Raw genomic sequence first — 20,988 nt, forward strand, 5'->3', positions numbered from 1 at the left:
ACTCAGCATAAACCAGATGCATGTTCTCTACGCCACCATCTTCACTAACATCAATCAGTAACAGTAGCGAGACATGATACGTCCCCAGTGATGATTCATCAGACCAGATAGAAAAAGGTGTCGATCCCTTAACAGACCCAAAGTGTATGGTTTTTGAGAGCTGTCTGAACTTCTTATTCGCCAGAATTCTCTGCGTCTATTGTTTACCTCAAGTGCCCCTAGACTGCACACACATCTCTTTCAACGGTACTGCACCTAAAGCTTCTTTTACCTGCATACAGGGCCACAAGACAGAGTAGACATCACAGTCCTATGTCAAAGGCAAATCTGTTGGTAATGTCATAACTGCAGCTGCCGTTTTTTAATTCGGACAGACGTACTCACACATGTCAACATTTGCCAACATCTTACAGATGAAGTTCGTCGGCAAAACACAGTTTTACACCATCCAGAAAGAGATGACTATACCAGCAATTGACCGCTACTACCTATTGCAGAAAAGTGCCGCTGTTGAGTGCCAAATACTCCACCTACACCCTGATGGACACTAACACAGGCGTCATTCCTGGATTCAATGCAGTGCAAGTTACTGAGACGGGTTCGTCAGTTGGCATAGCGTTAGAGGGGTTCCAGTGTACCTTAAGCAGTGTTGTAACCACCGACTTCAATGTGAATGTCATTGTGACAGACCGCCATGTCCAAATAAGAAAGGCCACGCATACCAACAACCAAAATGTGAAGCAACAGTTTGATGTATAGCACCTACCAAACTCCCTGCGTAAAAAGGTGACCAAAGCAGCTAACCAAAAGGCCTCACCTTTGAAGCCATGGATTCCATCCATCTGTAATTACTTAAGGTGGTGCTCAAGAAATCCAAGTGGTAATGCTGATCTGTTGGTAGAGTCCTTTACCAGTCTTCTGATCCATATAACAAATCAGCTTTCAAGTTCCCATGTTGAATTGACAGACGAGGACGTTAAGACGAAAAATGGCTACACCCTGACAGCAAAGAAGTTGAAGCCCTGTGGTCCATTATTACAGACACTTGCTTGCAGAAAGACATACGTCAGCTGAGTCTGTTTTGTCACACTGGTCCATTTGAGTCGTCCCATTCCGAAATATTGCCCTAAGCGTCAAGAATGTGACTACCCAAGCATGGCTTCCAGGTGCCAGTTGGCTGTTATAGACCGCAACTTCAACATAGGTCGTAACCAGACGACGACGAATGACGGTTCCTTGTGCTGTGCAGTACATCACCTAAATGCACCGGTCGATGGACAGCGAGACCACTTTACGAAGAGAAAGATTATAAGTTTCGTCAAGATATCTTAAAGCTGACAGTCAACATGTAGCATGCTACCAAACCATGGCCTTGTCATTGCCAAAACAGCAGCGCCACTGAAAGAAGACCTTGTCAGTGATCATCTTTCCAGATATGCTTAGACACTTAAACCCCAAGAATAGAAAATAGAATAGATATCCCGTGCAAATACAGATACTATAATGATACAGTGATTTTATTTCATATTAATTCTGTGTTACATGCATTAGGGCCTTAATATTTGAATTCCGATAACATTTATTTTGGGCTTTATTTCCCATAATGGACTTTTTGTTTACTGATGTCGCCACGATATTACGTTTTCAGAATATAGTAATCATTTTTGCTTTTTTAATATCGGTATTAGAAAGGGACAATTTAAGTGTTTTCTTACAAAGCTGTTGTGTGAATGAATATAGGGCATGTAGTGAAAGTAAATATCTTTTTGTAACAGTTATTTATTTATTTTTATTATATTCTTGGACCAATGTCTGCTTCCATGTTCATTTGAGTGTTTAACGTTCTGTGATAGTTTTTAAAACATTGTTATGTATTGAAAATGTATATTCCTACTGGTAATAAAAAACGATATTAACTTTTGTGTACATTAATTAGCCCTGAATCACATGAAAAACTCTAAATATGATCTTCTAATAAGTTCAATTTGTACAGTTCGTGTACAACGGTGTATATGGTAGTTAGTTCACATCATGGTTTTCAAAAGTTTCTCTCTTGATTTAGAGTTTATTTGAACTATTTGTCCTACAGTTAAGTTTATTCTAACCTAAAGAAGTCAGTCAATGAACATGCAACTAGCCAAAGGAAGCATTGAAAGTACTAGATTGTTGAAAATAACTATACATGTTCAACTAAACTGAAATGCAATATAGCTGTATCGAATCAGCGCGCAGAACTAAAACGACACTAACTTACAGAATGTAGAACACACAAAAAATGAAGACAAAGTCATACTTGAAGACTAACAAACAAACATTTACTAGCATCGAGCTACACTTTACATAAACGTATACGTCCAATTGAATGATATTATATGAGGAACAATTGGTAAAAAAAGGAACAAGTGAAATAAGCGGAAACAAATAATAATTTATAGGCCAACATAGTTTTATCAAACAACAGTTGTTAAAAGTTGATAGGAATCGGAAAAATCGTTCTCATAATGTCTGAATCCCTAATACTGGTTGCTGATGTCAGGAAATGATGCCCGTACTTTCTTCACAACATAGGCTGGTAATGGAATCCTTACTTTCTTCCCAAGAGGTTGTCCTTTTCGTACCAAACAGAGAAAAGCCATCAACCGACTCTGTCTAAAAGGGAAACAATGTAATTAAAATAAACTCATTTTAGGGAGGGGAAGATAATTATTATCTATGAGGTAGGCAGTTGCCATTCTAAGAAAAGGAGCATTTGAGAATTGTTGTATTGCAAAACAATGTCCTAATCTGCACGAAATTATCAGATGAATGTTATGTAAAAGTGGGTCATTTTTAAAAACATTGAATCCAATAATCCTAAAACCAACTAAAAACCCGATTTAAGAGATGTTTCCTTCTCTTAATGTCGAAAGAAATGAAGGAAAGGGTGTTCAATAATTTGCAATTATCAGGCTCCATCTTTTAATGAAATGATAACTTTATTTCACATTATATCGAAATAAGTTTGTATATAATGATTTGTGATTACACTGAAGTTATAAATAGCGCAAGTGGGAAGATAGGGATAACATAGCAACCAGAAGGACCGTAAAATACTGATACAAATGTAGATATGTCAACTCCAAGTATAACGCACATACGTAATAGTAATAATAGTAATTAAAAAAAAAAACTATCCAAATTCACAAAGAGTAATCAAGGGAACCAAGATTGTATCCGAAATACAGGGTCAAAGAACAGACATGGAAAACAGACACACACATAACCAAGAATACGTACAAAGAAACAAACAAATGACTGCCTGACTTGGACTCCTCTAAGAACTGAGAGCATGGACCAGGTGCACCGGTTGGGGTAGCGTCCTCTGCTTTTCTTTAAATACCCACCGAGCTATTTATAAAAGTCCAAGGTAGACTTAACAGGAAAAGAAAACTATGACACGTTTGATAAATCGGTTCTTATAGTGCAGATGGATACACAGTAACGATCCACGTGTACATGATGACGATTTCTGTAGTGATGACTTCAATCTTGTTGCAACACAACCCTTTTCCCGAAAGCCTTATGGCAAAAGTCTAGCACGGTACAAAAAGTCTCCATAATTACGGCAAGCTAAAAAATAACATATGAGTTGTGATATGAAAACTTCATACGCAGGTGCTGTAGGGATGTTGTCACAGGTATAAATGACAATTAATATCATAAGGTTATAAAACGTAGTACTCAAAATGCATTATTCTTCCGTTCTGAATTTCTTTGTCTTTTTGAAGGTTGGTTACAAGTGTATTTATCTAATCTGACTATTTCTACTATGGTAAATATGAAAATGATTTGCAAAATATTTTCATAAATATACATGATTCACTCATGTTGCTTGAAAACAGTGGTTAGCAATTTAACTTAATAAAAATTTCAATGCTGACTTTATATTTTTGCAAATCAGCAAAATTCTCATCTAGTCATAAGACGTTAATTTTGTTTACCTACATATTTAATTGTCCCAGGGGTTGGAAAGCTATGCTGCCTTATGGTCATCTCCAAATGTCGCAAATTTTTAGTTGTAACTATTTATGTGGATGTTTTGAGTTTTGGGAAAAAAACAATATATAACCGACGAACTCGTACAATGAATTGTACACTGAACATTGACATTATTACTAGTTGTATTTTCTTCCTAGAAGCTCGGTTGTAACCGATTTCCCAACTTTTAACCATAACCGTATAATCTGTTTCTTAAAAAGTGACTATAGAATTATTAATAAAGAGACAATAGATTTCAACCCAGAAAAATTAAATATAGATGAATGTAGTTTTAATTTTGTTAACCTCCTTTACCTCCGGTCAATAAAAAAGAACATGTAAATTTAATGAAAACTATTGACCAAACTTTACGACAAACGTGAAGACTTTTTATTCAGAATTGTCAAATTTCCATTAATCTACGGCAACATCCATTCGGCTCCTGCGTATGTAGTGTTCATATCACAACTCATACGTTATGCCAGAGCTTGTCGAAACTACGCAGACTTTTTGTATCGCGCTAGAACTCTAACAAATAGGCTTCTGGAACAGGTTATCTTGCTACAAGATTGAAATCATCACTACAGAAATTTTATGGTCGTTATCATGAACTCGTGGATCGTTATGGTGTATCCATTAGCACCATGAAAACTGATTTATTCAACGGGTCATGGGTTTCCTTCCCTCGTTTGTCTACCCCGGACTTGACTTTTTATGAGCAAATCGGCAGGTGTTTCTAGAAAAGCAGAGGACGCTTACCCTACCCATGCACCTGGTCCATGCTCCCAGTTTGTGCTGGAGACCGAGTTGCTGATTTTTTTTGTTACTTTGTATCTTTTATTTTAGTTAATTTATGTTCTTTGTTGTGAGTGTCTGTTTTCAATGTCTGGTCTTTGTCCCTGGATTACATTTTTTTGATTACCGCTATAACATTGGTTCCCTTGATTACTCTAAACATTTACCAGATTTGAAAAGGTTGTCATCTGCATAACCATAAATAGAAGACTTATTTACATAGAAAAACAAATCATTTATAAAACTTTTGAAAAGAACAGGCCCAAGTATGGACCCTTGAATACATCTTTAAAATAGTAACAAACTCCTCACATCCAGACCAATTTCGACAATCATTTTTTCAGGCTAGAAGAAGTGTAATGGGGAAGCATACTAGCTTAGCGTATCCAAGTCACTTGAGGTTCAATAGCAATAAAAGGTCAAACACAGTACTTAATAAGGACATTTTAGGGGAGTACAACATGAATCTGTTTAACTTTAGATACTTGTGGTGAAAATAATGATCAGAAGTATATATATTAGCTATAAAATAACATACATTTCAGGTGACAGTAGTACTGCGTATGCACCGGTCAACGATGCCGACTAAGAAACATTTTTAGGTCAAAATTTATCTCAAACAGTGTTAAACTAGAGCGAATTATTGACTCACATATAAAGAAATCTGAAATTCAGTCGATGTGTCATTTTAAGTACTAGTCCACGTACAAATCAGACACTGCCAATGATAAAGTAATTCATGGTGTAAAAAAACAACCATACAAACGTAGATATCCTGTACATTCATAACGATAGTCATTTCTGCATTCAGATCTGCACTTTTTAGAAAATCATACATCCATCTCCCACTAAAATCAACCAAATGAAACTAATTCAAGTAGGATAATCCCCCCAAAGTGCCAATTTCATGTAAAATTTATGTAATTTTAATCTCAAAAGTGCAATAGCCAAAAAAAACCATGTTATCATAACACGATCTGAACAAGAAATTAAACTGAATTCGGTGGGGTTTTGATACGCGTGAATCACCTTCTGTCTGATTTTTAGAAAGACTGCTACTTAAGTATGTTAAATTTATCAGTTCCCTTTAAGTACTTCTCTGTGTAAGAATCAGGCAAAATGTGTATAAGGTGTGGTACATGAAGAAAAAATACAGATATTTTATGGCATTATCCAATTATTTGTACCTCATAACCTCAAGAAATTACTGTCAAAGTCTTTGTAAAGTTTTCGTTTTTAAGATATTGATATGTCAAATTTAGTTGATGTGCACTATGTTGAAATGGCGGGAAAAACTTTCCCGAACTTGTTCCTTGAATAAGCAGTCAAAAAATATCTATGTCATCAATGCTTCAGGATAAATCTAATTACCTTAATAGTTGTTTTTTCTAGATGTATTTGAATATGTTCGAGGAAAAAAAGAAGAATTATAATGAGCCACTCCTTGCCTGATTCTTACATAGAAATTTACTTAAAGTGAGAAAATTTCAAACTACAGAATTATGTACGTGTAATGAAAAATAAAAGCTTTGAATAGGTGTCGTATTCATTTTACTTAAACAAGGATTTAAAGATACAATGATCTTTTGCAGGTTGAGTACTGTTAGTAGGAAAATTGACCAATATTTGTCACTGGAAGAAATAATTGACAAATTAGATATTGCACGACTTTATTCAAGAAACAATGACGAGAAACAGTACAAAATTTCTACAAAATCTGTATTATTTTATTTTAGCAAACAAACCTATTTGCCATTGAAAACAATTAAATTGAAAGAAGTATTTTTAACAATGTATATTTGCATATGTAGCGTCCGGCAGGTGTTGTATATTAAAAAAAGCAACACAAAAATGTACATCCAACTTTTTGACAAATTCTAAACAACAATGAAATACCTCATTATCGTTCAAGTTAAACACCAAATTGCAAGTTCAATTAATATTATGTCTAAAGAAAAAATAGAAGCTGTTTTAAATAATGTTTGCTGTGGTTAATTTGACACTTAACATACCGGTGCACCAGGTCCATGCTCCAATTTTCACTTGAGTCCGATTGCTTATTAACTTTTGTTTATTTGTATGTGTTATTTTATTTATTTCATGTTCTTTGTTGGGTGTGCATTTTTTCTTTCTCCAGTTTTAATCCTTGGAATATGTTTTTGTTTTATTTTCGCCGAATCGGGGTCCCGTAATTACTCTTGGATTTAAATAAAAAATATAAAATTAGATAAAATGCAGTCATTAGAATTAGTAAAAAATGAAAATGGTCTTATTTTAGACAGTGAATTAAAAGACAGAAACACAAATCAAATGACAGAAAAAAATAATAATAAATATAAACACAAGTGCTAAACATCTATAAACAATGAAGAGCGCAATATCGGACATTTTACTAGCATGTGAATTCACGTTCAAGCTACGGGAGGACTCACAATTTATTTTGCTGTGAACGATGTCAATCCCACAACTCAAAAGATATCAAGCTCGATGCATAAGAATCAATAATTGTAAGTAACTATTTGTTGTTAATCGACATATCATAAAAGTTTTATATTAAAACTGGTTTATCAGTGATATAGAGAGATTTGGTTTAGAACGTCATTACGAGTTGTAAATGAGTACAGAATGATTTAAGTTGCAATTCTGAAGAAATATATTAAAACAAATATCACTTTATTCCATATTCGATCTGTAAATGCCCAAATCACGTGTAAAACATGCTGGTTATTAAAGCCTACTTATTTGTATTTTTCCATGCAAGCTACTTTTGGTTACTCTCTGATTTTTCATATATCTATAAAAGCATAAAAACACAAGCCAAAAAAAAAGTAATACATTTATTCAGTTTCACTAAATGATTACATATAAGTTTTTTAATGCGTTTTTGAAAAGCGTAAAAAAATATTTCAATGAAATATAAGTTAAACAAAAATTAAATTGCAAAATAAAGATAATTAAGGAACTTATTTTGTTGTTGCTGACTTGATGTAATAAACAAACAATGATTCTAAACAACATTTAGTCGCAAACTAAACATTTATCACTTTTAAGTTGATTTTCGTATAACTGCCAATATTACGGTATGTCTTTATTTCTTTTAGTTTTCTTTTGTTTTGATGGACTTTTTGGCTTTATATCTAAACTTATTATCGCAAGAATGAATATGATTAGTACAGCCAAGCCGGAATATCCAATTAATTTTGCGGAATATCTACCATCATGCACGGATATATGTTTACGGATATAGGCCGTAGTCTTCTTCTTGTCAATCTTGTAAAGGTAGTCGAATGGTACTAAATTTCTGTTACTCCCATTATTTTCCCCTACACATTCACATAGAGTAAGTGCATTGACTGGACAAGAAACCATTGTACGAATGCGTTCCGCCGAAGTCGAACCTATAAAAAATAAGATATACTAAAACGAAAAACGAAAAACAAAAAACAAAAAAACCCAAAAAACAAGAAATTAAACAAAACAAACCAAACAAAAAGAAAAACAAAACAACACAAGAAACGAAACAATAAAAGATAAATAATTATGAAAAAAAGCAACAAAAAACCCCCCAAAACATAATCAAACAAACAAACAAACAAACAGAAACTCAATAAACAAACAAACAAATAAATAATTAGAAACAAACAAGCCAACAAACAAAACACAAAATGAAGCAAGCTCGGAATGGGAACTTTTATATGCTTTTTCAACAACGAACTCTTGTAATATGCTTTGAAAACATTCTAGGTAGTTCTTGTCTCTTATTACCTTATATGAAGTTAGTAGTTCTGAAATTATTTTAAATATTAATGACTTGTTACAAAATATGTATTAGCAGCAAAATACATTGTGAGTATATTGAAATTTTGTTTTACAGAGCTATTCTATTCAACTGAATTTTTATAGCAAAGACATTATATGTGTAACAACGAATGAAGTGTACAAATGTGAGTATAAAACAGTAACCTTTGATTCATTTAGTTGTAGGAAACACAAAAGAAAACAAAATTTGGATAGGAAAAATATTTTTTACGTATTAGACAGTGCGATAAATAAACGTATGTAAACTAACTTGTCTGGCTAAATGATCCTGTTTGAAAGCTCCCAAGCGAGCTAGTTGTTTTAACTAAAGTAGGTGATGTCTGTCTTGTAACTCCGGTCGACGAAACAGTGGACGAAAATCTTACGCTTGTTTGTAACCCAGAAGAAAACAATGCAGTCGTTTCTCCATCTGAAAAAAAAGACTTTTCACATTTAATTGCAATATTTTTTATAGACCTAACCGATACTCCCCAATAAATATTTATTCTGAAACAGTATTCCTTAGTCAGATTTAATATTAAAGATCACTTAAAATCATTTACATATACAACCGTGCAAATTAAGTATGCAAATAACTCTGACTAAGTTGAAATCATAATTACCTTTAAATACATGAAAACAAGTTCTACTTTTTTTCACAGATTAGATAGAATACATAAGTCATTCTGTAAATTTCATAACATCGGATACAAATTCATTTTATTGACCAAATATTTTCAATTAAAAAGCTTATTATTAACAGACGAACATTAGGTAATGGAGTATTAGGTCACATTTAACACTTATATGTGTAAACATAATTGTTATTTTATTAAAACAAACTTGGGAATGTCCGGATCGATGACTCCATGTCTGTCGACTTTGCCGGGATGTTAGTTGTTGTTGCGGAAGTTGATGACCTCTGTTTTGTAGTTCCGGGAGATGAATATATGGACGAAAATCTTATGCTTGTTGATAATCCAGAGGAAAAAGACGACGTAGTTGTTTCTTCGTCTGAAATATGAAACAATAAACGTACTTTTTCTTCCTCCAAATTGTCTACAATAATGTTTTTCAGACGCAGACGTACAGATCTAACAAATGTTCCCAACTAAGAAAAAAAGTTTAATATAAAAATGTTAAATCAGCAATTTTGTATTCGATCATGTATGGACACTTTCCAATCCCTACAGTTTGAGTTGGACGAAACTGAAAATAAATTACCCCCACCTTGCGCGGTCAACACCTCTTTTTTACAATCTAAAACAGGAACTATTTCATTGATTGTGTCATACACTTAAAAATGTAGTTTCAACGATCTGTCATTACGTTACATGGCACATATTTACGAAAATAGCATTTGTATCTGGTTAGATGAAATATAGGGACGCACATACGTGGCATTTTCAACTGCTGACTGTTAGGATGCTTGGTAAGGTCTTATTTACAATATGTCATGGAAATTCTTTCCTTGATTTTACGTTTTTTTTTAGTAAAAATACATTTTTCTTGAGTATGTATCATGAAAAAATAAGTCTTACTCTAATATTGGAAATGAATGTTAAATATTATTCTATGTGATATACAATTCATCGCCATTTGTCCTTGAAAATTAAGGTAACACTCGCGCTGTCATCCTTTTTTGATACCTATACATGTTTTAAAAATTCACTTACACATACAAAGAACGTGGTAATTTACAGAACAACTTTTGGTTCTCCATAATGTGTTTTGCATTCGTACACAAAATTCCGATGCAGGTTCATCTGGTTCATCCGGATGCCAGTTATTATAAGTACCCAAGTATTCGTTATCTATCCAATAAAATTCCTTTGTAATTGGATTACGGAAGAGACCTATCCAAATTTCAGTTGGCCTAAATAGAAAAATACAAATTGTAAAGAGTTGTTTGTCTTACAACATGACTTCATTTCAAAGGGCCAATGTATTGGAAATTCTGTACAGATTCAAGACAATTTCACAGTTCTTTACATTATTTTTGTACAATTATCGTCATCACCGACGGTTTTAAATGTGCATTATCTATCTTGTTTCAAGACAACCTTTCGTTTTACTTACGCTTCAATGGTACTTAAATAATCATTAACTAGATTCTGCTTAACTTCGTCTTTTACCATAGTAAGTTGCATTCCAATTCCATGGCATTTTGATGCAGCATCAGCGCCATAAACGGGATCAAGTAATTTAAACATGCCACTACTGACCTCTAAATGAAAATTTGAAAACAAATCAGTGACGTTAATAAAAAGAAAACATTTATGCCTTGGTGTGGAACTGGTAAAAACAAAATATTTGAGTTACGTGAAAGCCACATAAGATTATTACAGCGTAGAGCTGTACGGTATCATGAAGGTGAAAGTAAGCGAATTGCAGATAGAGCATAAAACGTTATCATTCAGAAATTGTAAATCGCGCAATTAACTAAAGAAATACAAAATACTAACTCAAATGGAAAGAAGATTATAAGTACGTACAATGTTCAATCGGTAAGCTGTACACGAGTTTCAAAAAGCCACCTCTGATCAACTAACTTCAGTATATAGAAGCGATACCTCAGAGGTTTTAGCAATTTTGGATTTTACATTACTGAAAACTAGTTATTTGTATAATTTATGACAAAATTCGGGTCAGAGAAGTCTAACGTTTAAGCTGTTTAACATTGCCATAAGATTTAAAATTAATTTGACTAAGCATATTGGTTGACAATGTGTATCTGCCGTAAAAATACCTACCTATTTTGTAATCAAAGTATTATTTTGTATATGAAGAAATATATGGTCATTTAATTATGAAAATCATAAAACATTATCCCACCCTAAACGAATTAATACAGAACAAAACCCCAAACCTTCAAAATACATTATACAAATAGAACGTGAAAAGACATAAGAATAATGTTTGATTAAAGGTATAATGCGCTGCCTTATCAGTCTAAATACTAGCAGTAAGTCAAACACATTAGATTAAAATGTTGCTCTTTTGACCGTTTTAGGAAATGGTAGGCTGAAATGCTACAAATCAAGCAATTTACTGCACATTGTGAGTGAATAGGCCTGTAATATGTCAGATTAATTTTCCTTGCTAATAAATGCATAAAAGAGATTCATAATGACTCTAACAGTTGTGTATTTGAATATATTTAAACACATAAATGTTGATTCTTATATTTGTTCTACACTAAGAAAATGCATTAGTCTTTGTTAAAGATTTACTACCAAATTTGGCATTGTCTTAATATAATAAATCAGTTTTCCCAAGACAAAGTAAAAAATTCATTGTCTTCTCCCTTTCTTATGTCCAATATAATACAGGTTGTCAAATAATATGAAAAGTGCCTGGAATTTTTGTTCTGAACCTATTTGTCCAGGTATACAAATGCAAGAAAAGTTGGATGATTCTGATTTTATTTTTTTTGTAGTGCTTTTATAGGTCACATAACCACATTTCCATTCTACATGAATAAATTCACTGAAAAAACAATACAGGGTATATATGAAAGAATAATTAAGGAAAGCAAGGTTATAGCGGTAATCAAAAGAATGTAATCAAAGGACAAAGACCAGATATGGGAAACAGACATACACAACAAAGAACATAAAGTAACTAAAATCACACATGCAAAGTAACAAAAACAAATGAGCAACTCTGACTCCACTAAAAACTGGGAGCATGGATCAGGTGCACCGGTAGGCTAAGTGTGTTTTGCTTTTCCAGAAACGTAATAATTTCTTAAGGATCAATCACAATTTGCATACTTTAAAAAACGGGTTAACATTAAACGCAATAAGAGTCATTTTTCACTGAATTTATACAAAAAAACACTTGAAATATACGTTGAATTTATAAAACTTGTAAATAAATGTTAAAATATCATTACTATAAATATTTGCATTAATGTGATTATATAATTTGGCCTCTAATGTTTTAAATAAGACAACTATTAAGGACATTCTTTTATAAGTCCAGAAAAAAAGGGTTTCATAAAATGAAAAAGACAAAATTGCCACATTAATGCCCAATGTTGTTTAAAAAAGTAAAACATAATTTAAAAAAATAAAACGTATACAACTCACCAAACAGTGCTGATAGAATTAAAGGTGTATTACATGAAATTCCTTGTAAGACATTTCTTCCCATTATGTCAAAATGTTCGAAGTGCGACAAAGAGCCTTGAAGGACTTTATATACCCGCTCTAAATGTTTCTCATTTGAGGAAAAAACTCAACCAATGAATTGCTAAATCAATGTATTTCATTTAATGCTATTGTTATCTTAACGAACACAACTGGGCCTTTTGGGAGCAGAAAATAAGACATTGCTGGATCTATAAAAGGGTCTTAATTGCTTAGGTTGTATCGTCTGTACAGATCTTTACAGATCTAATAATTGTGTATATACTGCAAAGTTAAAAGTAAGAACTCTAGAGCTTTCAATAAAACAAGATTAAACTTTCCTTTACAACGGATGCCGGAGTATATGAAAAACAACTAACGTAAAAAAGTAAGAAAATACTACTATTACTACTAATAATAAAACAAAACAAAACAAACAAACAAACAAATAATAATAATAATAATAATATTAACAAAAATAACAACAAGAACAAATACTTATATATACCCTTATTCTCATCCAGCTTCAACCAATGTGTGTCATTTAGTTACTATCATCAAGTAAAATCATTTTTGTTATGCTGATGAACTATATCTCAGAATGTAACGACTCTATTCCCAACATGGCTCTATCGGAACACACTGAAATAGTAAGATAAACGTAAGCATGGTGAGGTGTTGAAACTGCAAAAGTCGGAGGGCGATAAAGGGCCTCATTGGCCTAAAATACAGCTGAAAATTCATTATAAAATGTCGAAAGATTTAATTGTGATTTGGGTCTTGTATCTATCACTAAAGATATAACATAAAAATTTCTGATTAATCTTGCATTAAAAGGACAGGAACATTCCTTGAAAATTCTTCATTTTCGGTGACAACATTCATTATTACATTGTGTAACATATGTGAAAATATTGTTGTTTCTTGGGAGTGGACATAGTTTTTGGTTATAAATATGTAAAAAAAACCACCAAAATTTATCATTCTCAGCAGTTTTTGTTAAAAGACGTATAATTGACATTACAATGAACTAATACCATAAAACATTATGAGTTTTTATATTTATATATTTTATTATGTTTTTTGTATTACAAGTTGATATTTTCAGGCAATATTCTCAGCCTAACGCCCTACAAAGCATATCATTAGTTATTCCCTTCGCAGTATTCGAATCCAAACTTCTAGACACTCGACCATCAAAGTTACCGTTTTCACTGGTCGGTTGAATATTCCTCGTATATTTAGTGAGATGTCACATTCTGGGATGTTTATAGAATATTCATGTAATGCCATTTGTATCATTAACTTATCGTTATTCTACGGTTAAAAAGCGATACACTGAGTATTCATATTGAAGTTTTCTTTCATTTTTTAACACTGCGAATAAAAGTCCTATCAAATATTAGAAAGGAAATATGGATTTTGTTATTCAGGTCAGAAGTTTTAAATTTGGTCACTTTGAATAAATTGTTTCCCCACAGCAGTTCGATGAACATTATTGTAGGCATTGTCATGACTACGTGCAGTGTGTTGGTGAGTAAATCGTTTAATTTCACTTCTACTACATCCATGCTTTCTTATAGCATGAGCTTTTTAGGGCTTTTTTGTGGATGATTACACCCTTTTAAGATTTATGATAGGTTTAAAAAAAATCACACTTATGCCGTTTTGTTTCAGTTAAAACATAGTGATTTATCATTCGCATTGTGCAAAATAAAATAAAAAAAAAAAAAACAAAAAAAAAAAACACAGTTTTAGTTCCCAAAGTTGAGTTGAGTTGGTTTAAGGGATCATATTTTGTCTAAGATAATTGTAGATTAACAATGAATAATTGTTAATGTCTTACTTGCAATTCATGCTACGATGGGTTTAAAGCATTAACTTACGTATATTTGATCGATTTTGATTTTAAATGGAGACGTGACACAAAATGTTTGTTTTTATTCATTTTTGATTTATTTGATTTGTTTCACCCTTGAACTCGCTTACGTCATTTAATTGAAGAGAAATTGTTTTTAAAATGGCCGAGGACCAAAGCCATGCGATTTTCAATTAGCCATGTTGTTACGTGACCGAGTTACGAGTGGTTGAAATGCGTAGGGCTTCTGCTTTTGTTGCATGATTACTACAATTGAGAGTGAAAGTATTGAACATTTTGGTTTGCCAGCGAATATATACTTACAGTTGTATCAATCTAAATCACTTCGGGAAGAAAATGATAAACACTGTCAGGAAAATTAAACTATTACATGTATGAAGACATGACTATCTACAGTGAGACGATACCACATTGGTTAGAGGATTACATAGAGATATTTTATTGGTTTTGTCATGTTAGATTGAACTATTAACATAACGACAATAAAAAACTGATAGAATACGAGAAGAATTTTAGCCTTCTAAAATACGAAACACAATATTGCACCCATACACATATCCGTGGACCACTATGTATCATAAATAGAAGCTATTGTCGAAGATGTATTAATTTTCTTGGGCACGTGTATACATTTTCAATGCACCAAAACTGAGACTGCGATCCAATGACATAGCATTTCCACTTATGGTAACTGAGAGATACTTGCAGTTTTCATGTATGCATATTTATTAGGTCGTCGTGAAAACAATAATAAAATATTTATTTAGCACAAACCTAATGAGAAAAGTTTGTTCCTCTCGCGACTACATATACTTTTATAAATGTAAACGCTGATAAAATGATAACTTTTGTGTGAAGTCTGTTTTAAGAATTTAAGAATATCAAATTAAAGGCCTGACTCTGTTACCCTTTGTAAGGCAGGTAAGTAGGTTACTTTAAATTTTGCCTGCATTTATTTAACTTTTCGATATCTAATCCTTGTTCAATTCACCATCAACAAACACACAAAACAATGTAGCCGAAAACACCGTATAAGCATTTTGGAATTGAGAAGATGAGTTGAGCATAAGTTTCATCATCAACACATATTACAAAAACAACAGAAATTTAAACAGTTTATATGCCATAGTATCATAATTTGTGACTGTAGTCATTCTAGTGCAAAATATGTATGACAAAATAGACAGCATTGATATAAAGTTATAGTTCCCTTTTGTTAGCCGTGAAAAGTCAGATTATCCAGAATAAGTGTGGTACATATCTCAATTGTTATATTACAAAGCAAGTAGTCCGACTTCTAAGTGCACCATAGCTAAGAAAGCAAGCTTTTGGATTAAGGCTTTAATAGTCATAGTCTTACCTCTTTCGTCTACTCTGAACTTGACTTTTTTATGAGCAGCTCGGCGGGTGTTTCTAGAAAAGCAGAGGACGCTTACCCTATCGGTGCACCTAGTCCATGCTCCCAGTTTTTAGTGGAGTCAGAGTTGCTCATTTGCTTTTGTTACTTTGTATGTATGATTTTAGTTACTCTATGTTCTTAGATGTGTATGTCTTTTTTCCATGTCTGGTCTTTGTCTCTGGATTACATTCTTTTGATTGCCGCTATAACCATGGTTCCCTTGATTACTCTTTTTAACAGAATATTTTCATATGCCATGAAACATGCTTTAATTCATAATTCCCATCGGAAATGGTGGTACTTAGTCAGAAACGTTTAAGAGTTTATTTTCCTTATGCGAATTATGTTTTTAGTCAGAAAAATACACGAAAATACAAGAATATTTATTTTATATATTCCCTACCCTGACTTTTATGGAGCAATATCATAAATTTATGGTATTTAATATAATGTCTTCATAGCTTCGAGTCTACTTCACATTTGGACGAATATAAGGCAGTGTTTGCTTTGTGCAAAGTTTGACAAACAAGACTTTTGTTATCCTGTCGTTTGTTATACCATGAACATTTCATTGGCCCCCACACTTTTGCAATGAAAATATGCTAGATTTCGAGACATTTTGATCATTTTGGGTTTAAGATAATATTGCTTTCTTACCTTAAAATAAATTGTTTTCGACTATTAAAGTTTAAAAGAAAAAGGAGACTAAACACAATGTAATAGTCACGAGCAGAATGATCTGCTAAATCTTCCTGCCATACGTTATCATATCTATCGTCTATTTTATAAGATGCTTAAAACCAAGATTTTTGTCAGAACGGCAACACGTTGTATTAAAATTACAGAAAAAATGGAACTCGGTCTATTAGATCAATGCACGGCTACAATTTGTACTTTCTAATGACGTCACGAAATGAAATATATGTTTTCTGCTTTTGGACCCGTGTAATGAAAGAAAACCTTAACTCTCTAATTAGCATTCCAAAACTAATAATTGACAAAACATTCAATAACCAGTCCTATTAATTAGAAAATCAATGATTTATTGGCATCTTGACACATTTGAATGAGGTATAATTTGTGTGTATTGTCTATACTTATTGCACTAAGACATTGAAAAGACCGTGTAATTTTTGCAAACTTATACAAATACTAAAAACCTTTTATCAATACGTTATAAATTAGAGATATAACATGTTGAAAGGATATATTGACACTTTATGTTTCATAATCGTGTTTGTTTCTCCCATTTGAAACCGATGTTTAAAAACACACGTGTTTTTTTCACAACAAGGTGTTGATTAAATTTCTGCGAGAGTTTTTCTGCCATTTTACATTTCCGAGTATCCTACAGATTTCATTGGAAAACATATTCTCCTTCAGCATATTTATGATTCAAATTATTTACCCTCTCTCGAAAATTAAGATTTTATCATGCTCGCTATAGCTTGCATGTTAAATAATTTTACCATCTCGAGTGGAGAAATAATTTAAACCACTCATCACTGTATATAGGTAACTTGTGTCTTCTAAATTTAAAGACTTAAATAGTTAAAAAAAGGAAAAATTGTGTTTTTTTTCCCTGAAAATAAGCATTATTCATAAAAATCAAAATAGGATGGAGATGTATATTACATAGAATGTGTTGTACAACTCAACATTTATTGAGATTACGCTTTGAATGAATAGTTATAAAGTTGATCATAAGGACCCATAAAGCAATTCCATACCACAAAATAAATATCTGTATAGTCCGTTTTGGGGGTGTATCACATATTGCCAATCTTGCATGATTCTTACAAAGGCTGCTTCAAAAATCTCTACTTTGTCCCATTTTTTTAGTCTCGATATGATGAAGTACAAGATTTTATTTATTTTGTCGTGAAAATCCTTCTTCTTTAGTGTTTTGTTTTTCAGAAAAAAAGAATATTTCTCAAAAAGATGTAGATGTCTGGAATTAAATTCGTAAGGCAGTGAATGAGATGTTTATTTGTATTCTTATTAAATCTTGGTCCAAAAGCCTGTTTTGTTCCGAAAAGTGGCTTTTAACTCTTGCATACCTAAACAACTGAAAAATATAAACACCATATGCAGGGGAATCTATATTCTTATCAATCTAACCAAATTTTGCTCGTGTTATAAAAAAATTCAATAAAAGATATTTAAGTTCTAAGCTACAGCATTAAGACAATAATAAAAACAGAAAAAGGCCAACTAAAGCTAACGTGCAGAAATCTCAAAATAAGCATTTCAACTTTCTTATAGAAATTACCATTTGAAAGGAGAGATTACTTTGTCAGATCGCTTAAATAACAATAAAATTTAATACTAAATCATAATTATAATTCATCTGACCAACAAAACGTGGCAATAGTAGACATGTCTGCATGGGTTAGAGGATTTGTAATTCATGAACCTAAAAGGAGTTTTCATATCGCGCACCAAAAGTCAACTTAGATTTAGAAATAAACAATGAACAATGTGTCCATTTTACAAGAAAATGAAGTTCAGGAATTACAATTTTGATAAAAATGATGGAGATAGATTTCTACTTTTTGTAGTTAAAAGATTATTATGACAAATTAAACTGTTACATACCATGTGTAGCATATTATTGTAGAGAGTCCATAAAGGGAAAAAACTTCCATCTAAGTATCATACTTTGCATGGAATGTATAAAAAAGGAACAGAAGTCTGACAAAATATAAAAAAAAACATTATTTCTACCCCTTTCACAGGGAATTTTACAGGCATATTTTGAGGTTTCCGCACGTTTGATTTTGTTAGACTTTTTTGTATATTTGGGTCATAATGCTACATATATTTATCAAAACATGTACTGTTGCAATTTGTTTAAGTTAAATATCTGTTTTGACTGGACTACTGTTTTTTTTTGGTAATATGATGACTGCTTTTTTGGTGAATGTCTAAAAGTGATGCGAATTTATATCATATTTTAGTATTATAAAATGAGTAAAAAGCGCATCAATTTCCTAAATTGCGCTTTGTAGAGTTTCTCTATGCTTTATTTAGCTTCTGTTAGGATACGATTTTATGGGGGGGGAATTAAAATATTCCTATATATTTGATTTAATGTTACTTATGACACGCCTTAAAAGACATGTACAGCATAAAGAAATGTGCAATAAAATTCTGAGTTGAATTTTTATATGCAGTTCTAGTGCTAAAATAAATCATATGATATGACAGGAAACACATAACGAAGCATGAAATACAGTAAACGGTATATCTAGTAACAACCTATTATCTTTATCGTCACATGTACATATGATTGATTGATTGATATATTTATGGTCTCTGAACAAATTTCAACTACAATTCACCAATATTTTACTGTCACTGTACTGTCGTAGTGATTACTGAGACAATACTGTATTTTACAGTGGCGTTACGGTAATGTTACTTACAGTACTTATCCGTAAATGAACTTTACAGTACTTTTTCACTACTGAATTTTACAGTACTGTTTCACTACTGAAATTTACAGTACTTTTCTATTACTGAATTTTACAGTACTGTTTCATTTTACAATATTTTTCAGTACTGTCTTTTTCAGTAAGTTATTATTGTGTTTTACAGTATCACTTGAGTACTGCATTTTGTAATATAAGTAGAGTGATTCATGTTATTTATGTTGCTTAGAATTTACAATCTGCCATTTTTACGATGTACAGAAGGTCTACCAGTTAACACACTACGGTCGAAAAAGGCAGAAAGAAAACATAGATAAGAGAAAGGCATAGTGTAACACAATAAATCTTTATTTTTGAAATATGAATTCTCGATAAAATGCAGGACAGACTATCTTTAGGGGGAGGGGCAGAAATCAATACATTTTTAGTGTTTGCTTTATCAGTATTGAGTCAAACTAATTTAATCGATAGAAATGAGTACATATTTTTACATAAACCAAATTGTTCGTTTTATCATAACAGTTTTAACAGGTTTAATCAATTTTTTATACATACCAGGTCTTATTTCAACTATATCTAAGTAACCTTTGTTAATGTCAGTGCCAAAGTAAACATATCAATCGATGTAGACCTCCATATCATTAAGCGAAGTGGTGTGCTACTAAGTACAACCGTCGTTCAATATGGAACTTGATTTCAAAAGTGTTGCGTTCCTTCTTGTGTGTTGTGTGGTCTACGCAAATTGCTTGGATGTTGACAAAGAAAGAATTGTGTCAATAATTCAAAATGAATTGGCTAAAGAATAACGTGAAATTAAATTACAGTCAACTGAACAAAACAGAAGGATATGCGAAATGGAGGAAACCATTAAACATTTAACGGAAAATTGTGAATCCGTAAAGGAATTTTATCCCGACAAGAGTACAACAAAGGATGATAAGCGACAAAACGAAGATTTGTTGAACCAAGTGCCTTATTCTGCTAGCAACATTACTGCAGATGTTCAATCAGATGCTGTTCCCACTAAAAGAAATGACGTTTCCAGAATTCAAAAAGGCTCCACGGAAGTCAACCCGAAGAAGCGGCTTCTTTCGAACAGTAAAACTAACTTATTTAATCAGTACAAAAATCACAAAACGCTTTTTATATGTTTAAACGATTAGAAATGACCATAATGTCAAGAAATAATTTCAGGTGATGAAAGCATGTTTATAAATAAGATGCAGTCATTCCGTATAATTATCCTATATGTACAAATATAAATTCATAAATTTCTCTAACGTTTGATCCTGATGTTGTCGTTTTTAATGTTGAAGTATATGCATGAACAAAACCAAACAATGATGTTGAATACAAAGTGACAAATCATATGAATGTTGCTAATTTCGTGATATAGTAGATGCATTTTCAGGAATATCTTCCCATAAGCAACATAAAAACCAATTGCTTAGGAAATTCAAGATTGAAAAATCCAAATTATTCAAAAAAAAGTTTTCAAATTAAAAACATGGAAATAGGAAGCCGGTACAGATT

General features: G+C 32.2%; 1 pseudogene; it reads left to right on the top strand.

Annotated features, from left to right (window-relative positions):
- Positions 1-540: 540 nt before the first annotated feature.
- On the top strand, positions 541-1,352 carry LOC148599681 (uncharacterized; annotated as a pseudogene).
- The last annotated feature ends 19,636 nt before the right edge of the window (positions 1,353-20,988 follow it).

This window comes from Perna viridis, chromosome 13 (genome assembly GCF_037379345.1).
Source record: "Perna viridis isolate PV_CMFRI_1.1 ecotype Kerala chromosome 13, ASM3737934v1, whole genome shotgun sequence".
NCBI lineage: Eukaryota > Metazoa > Mollusca > Bivalvia > Mytilida > Mytilidae > Perna > Perna viridis.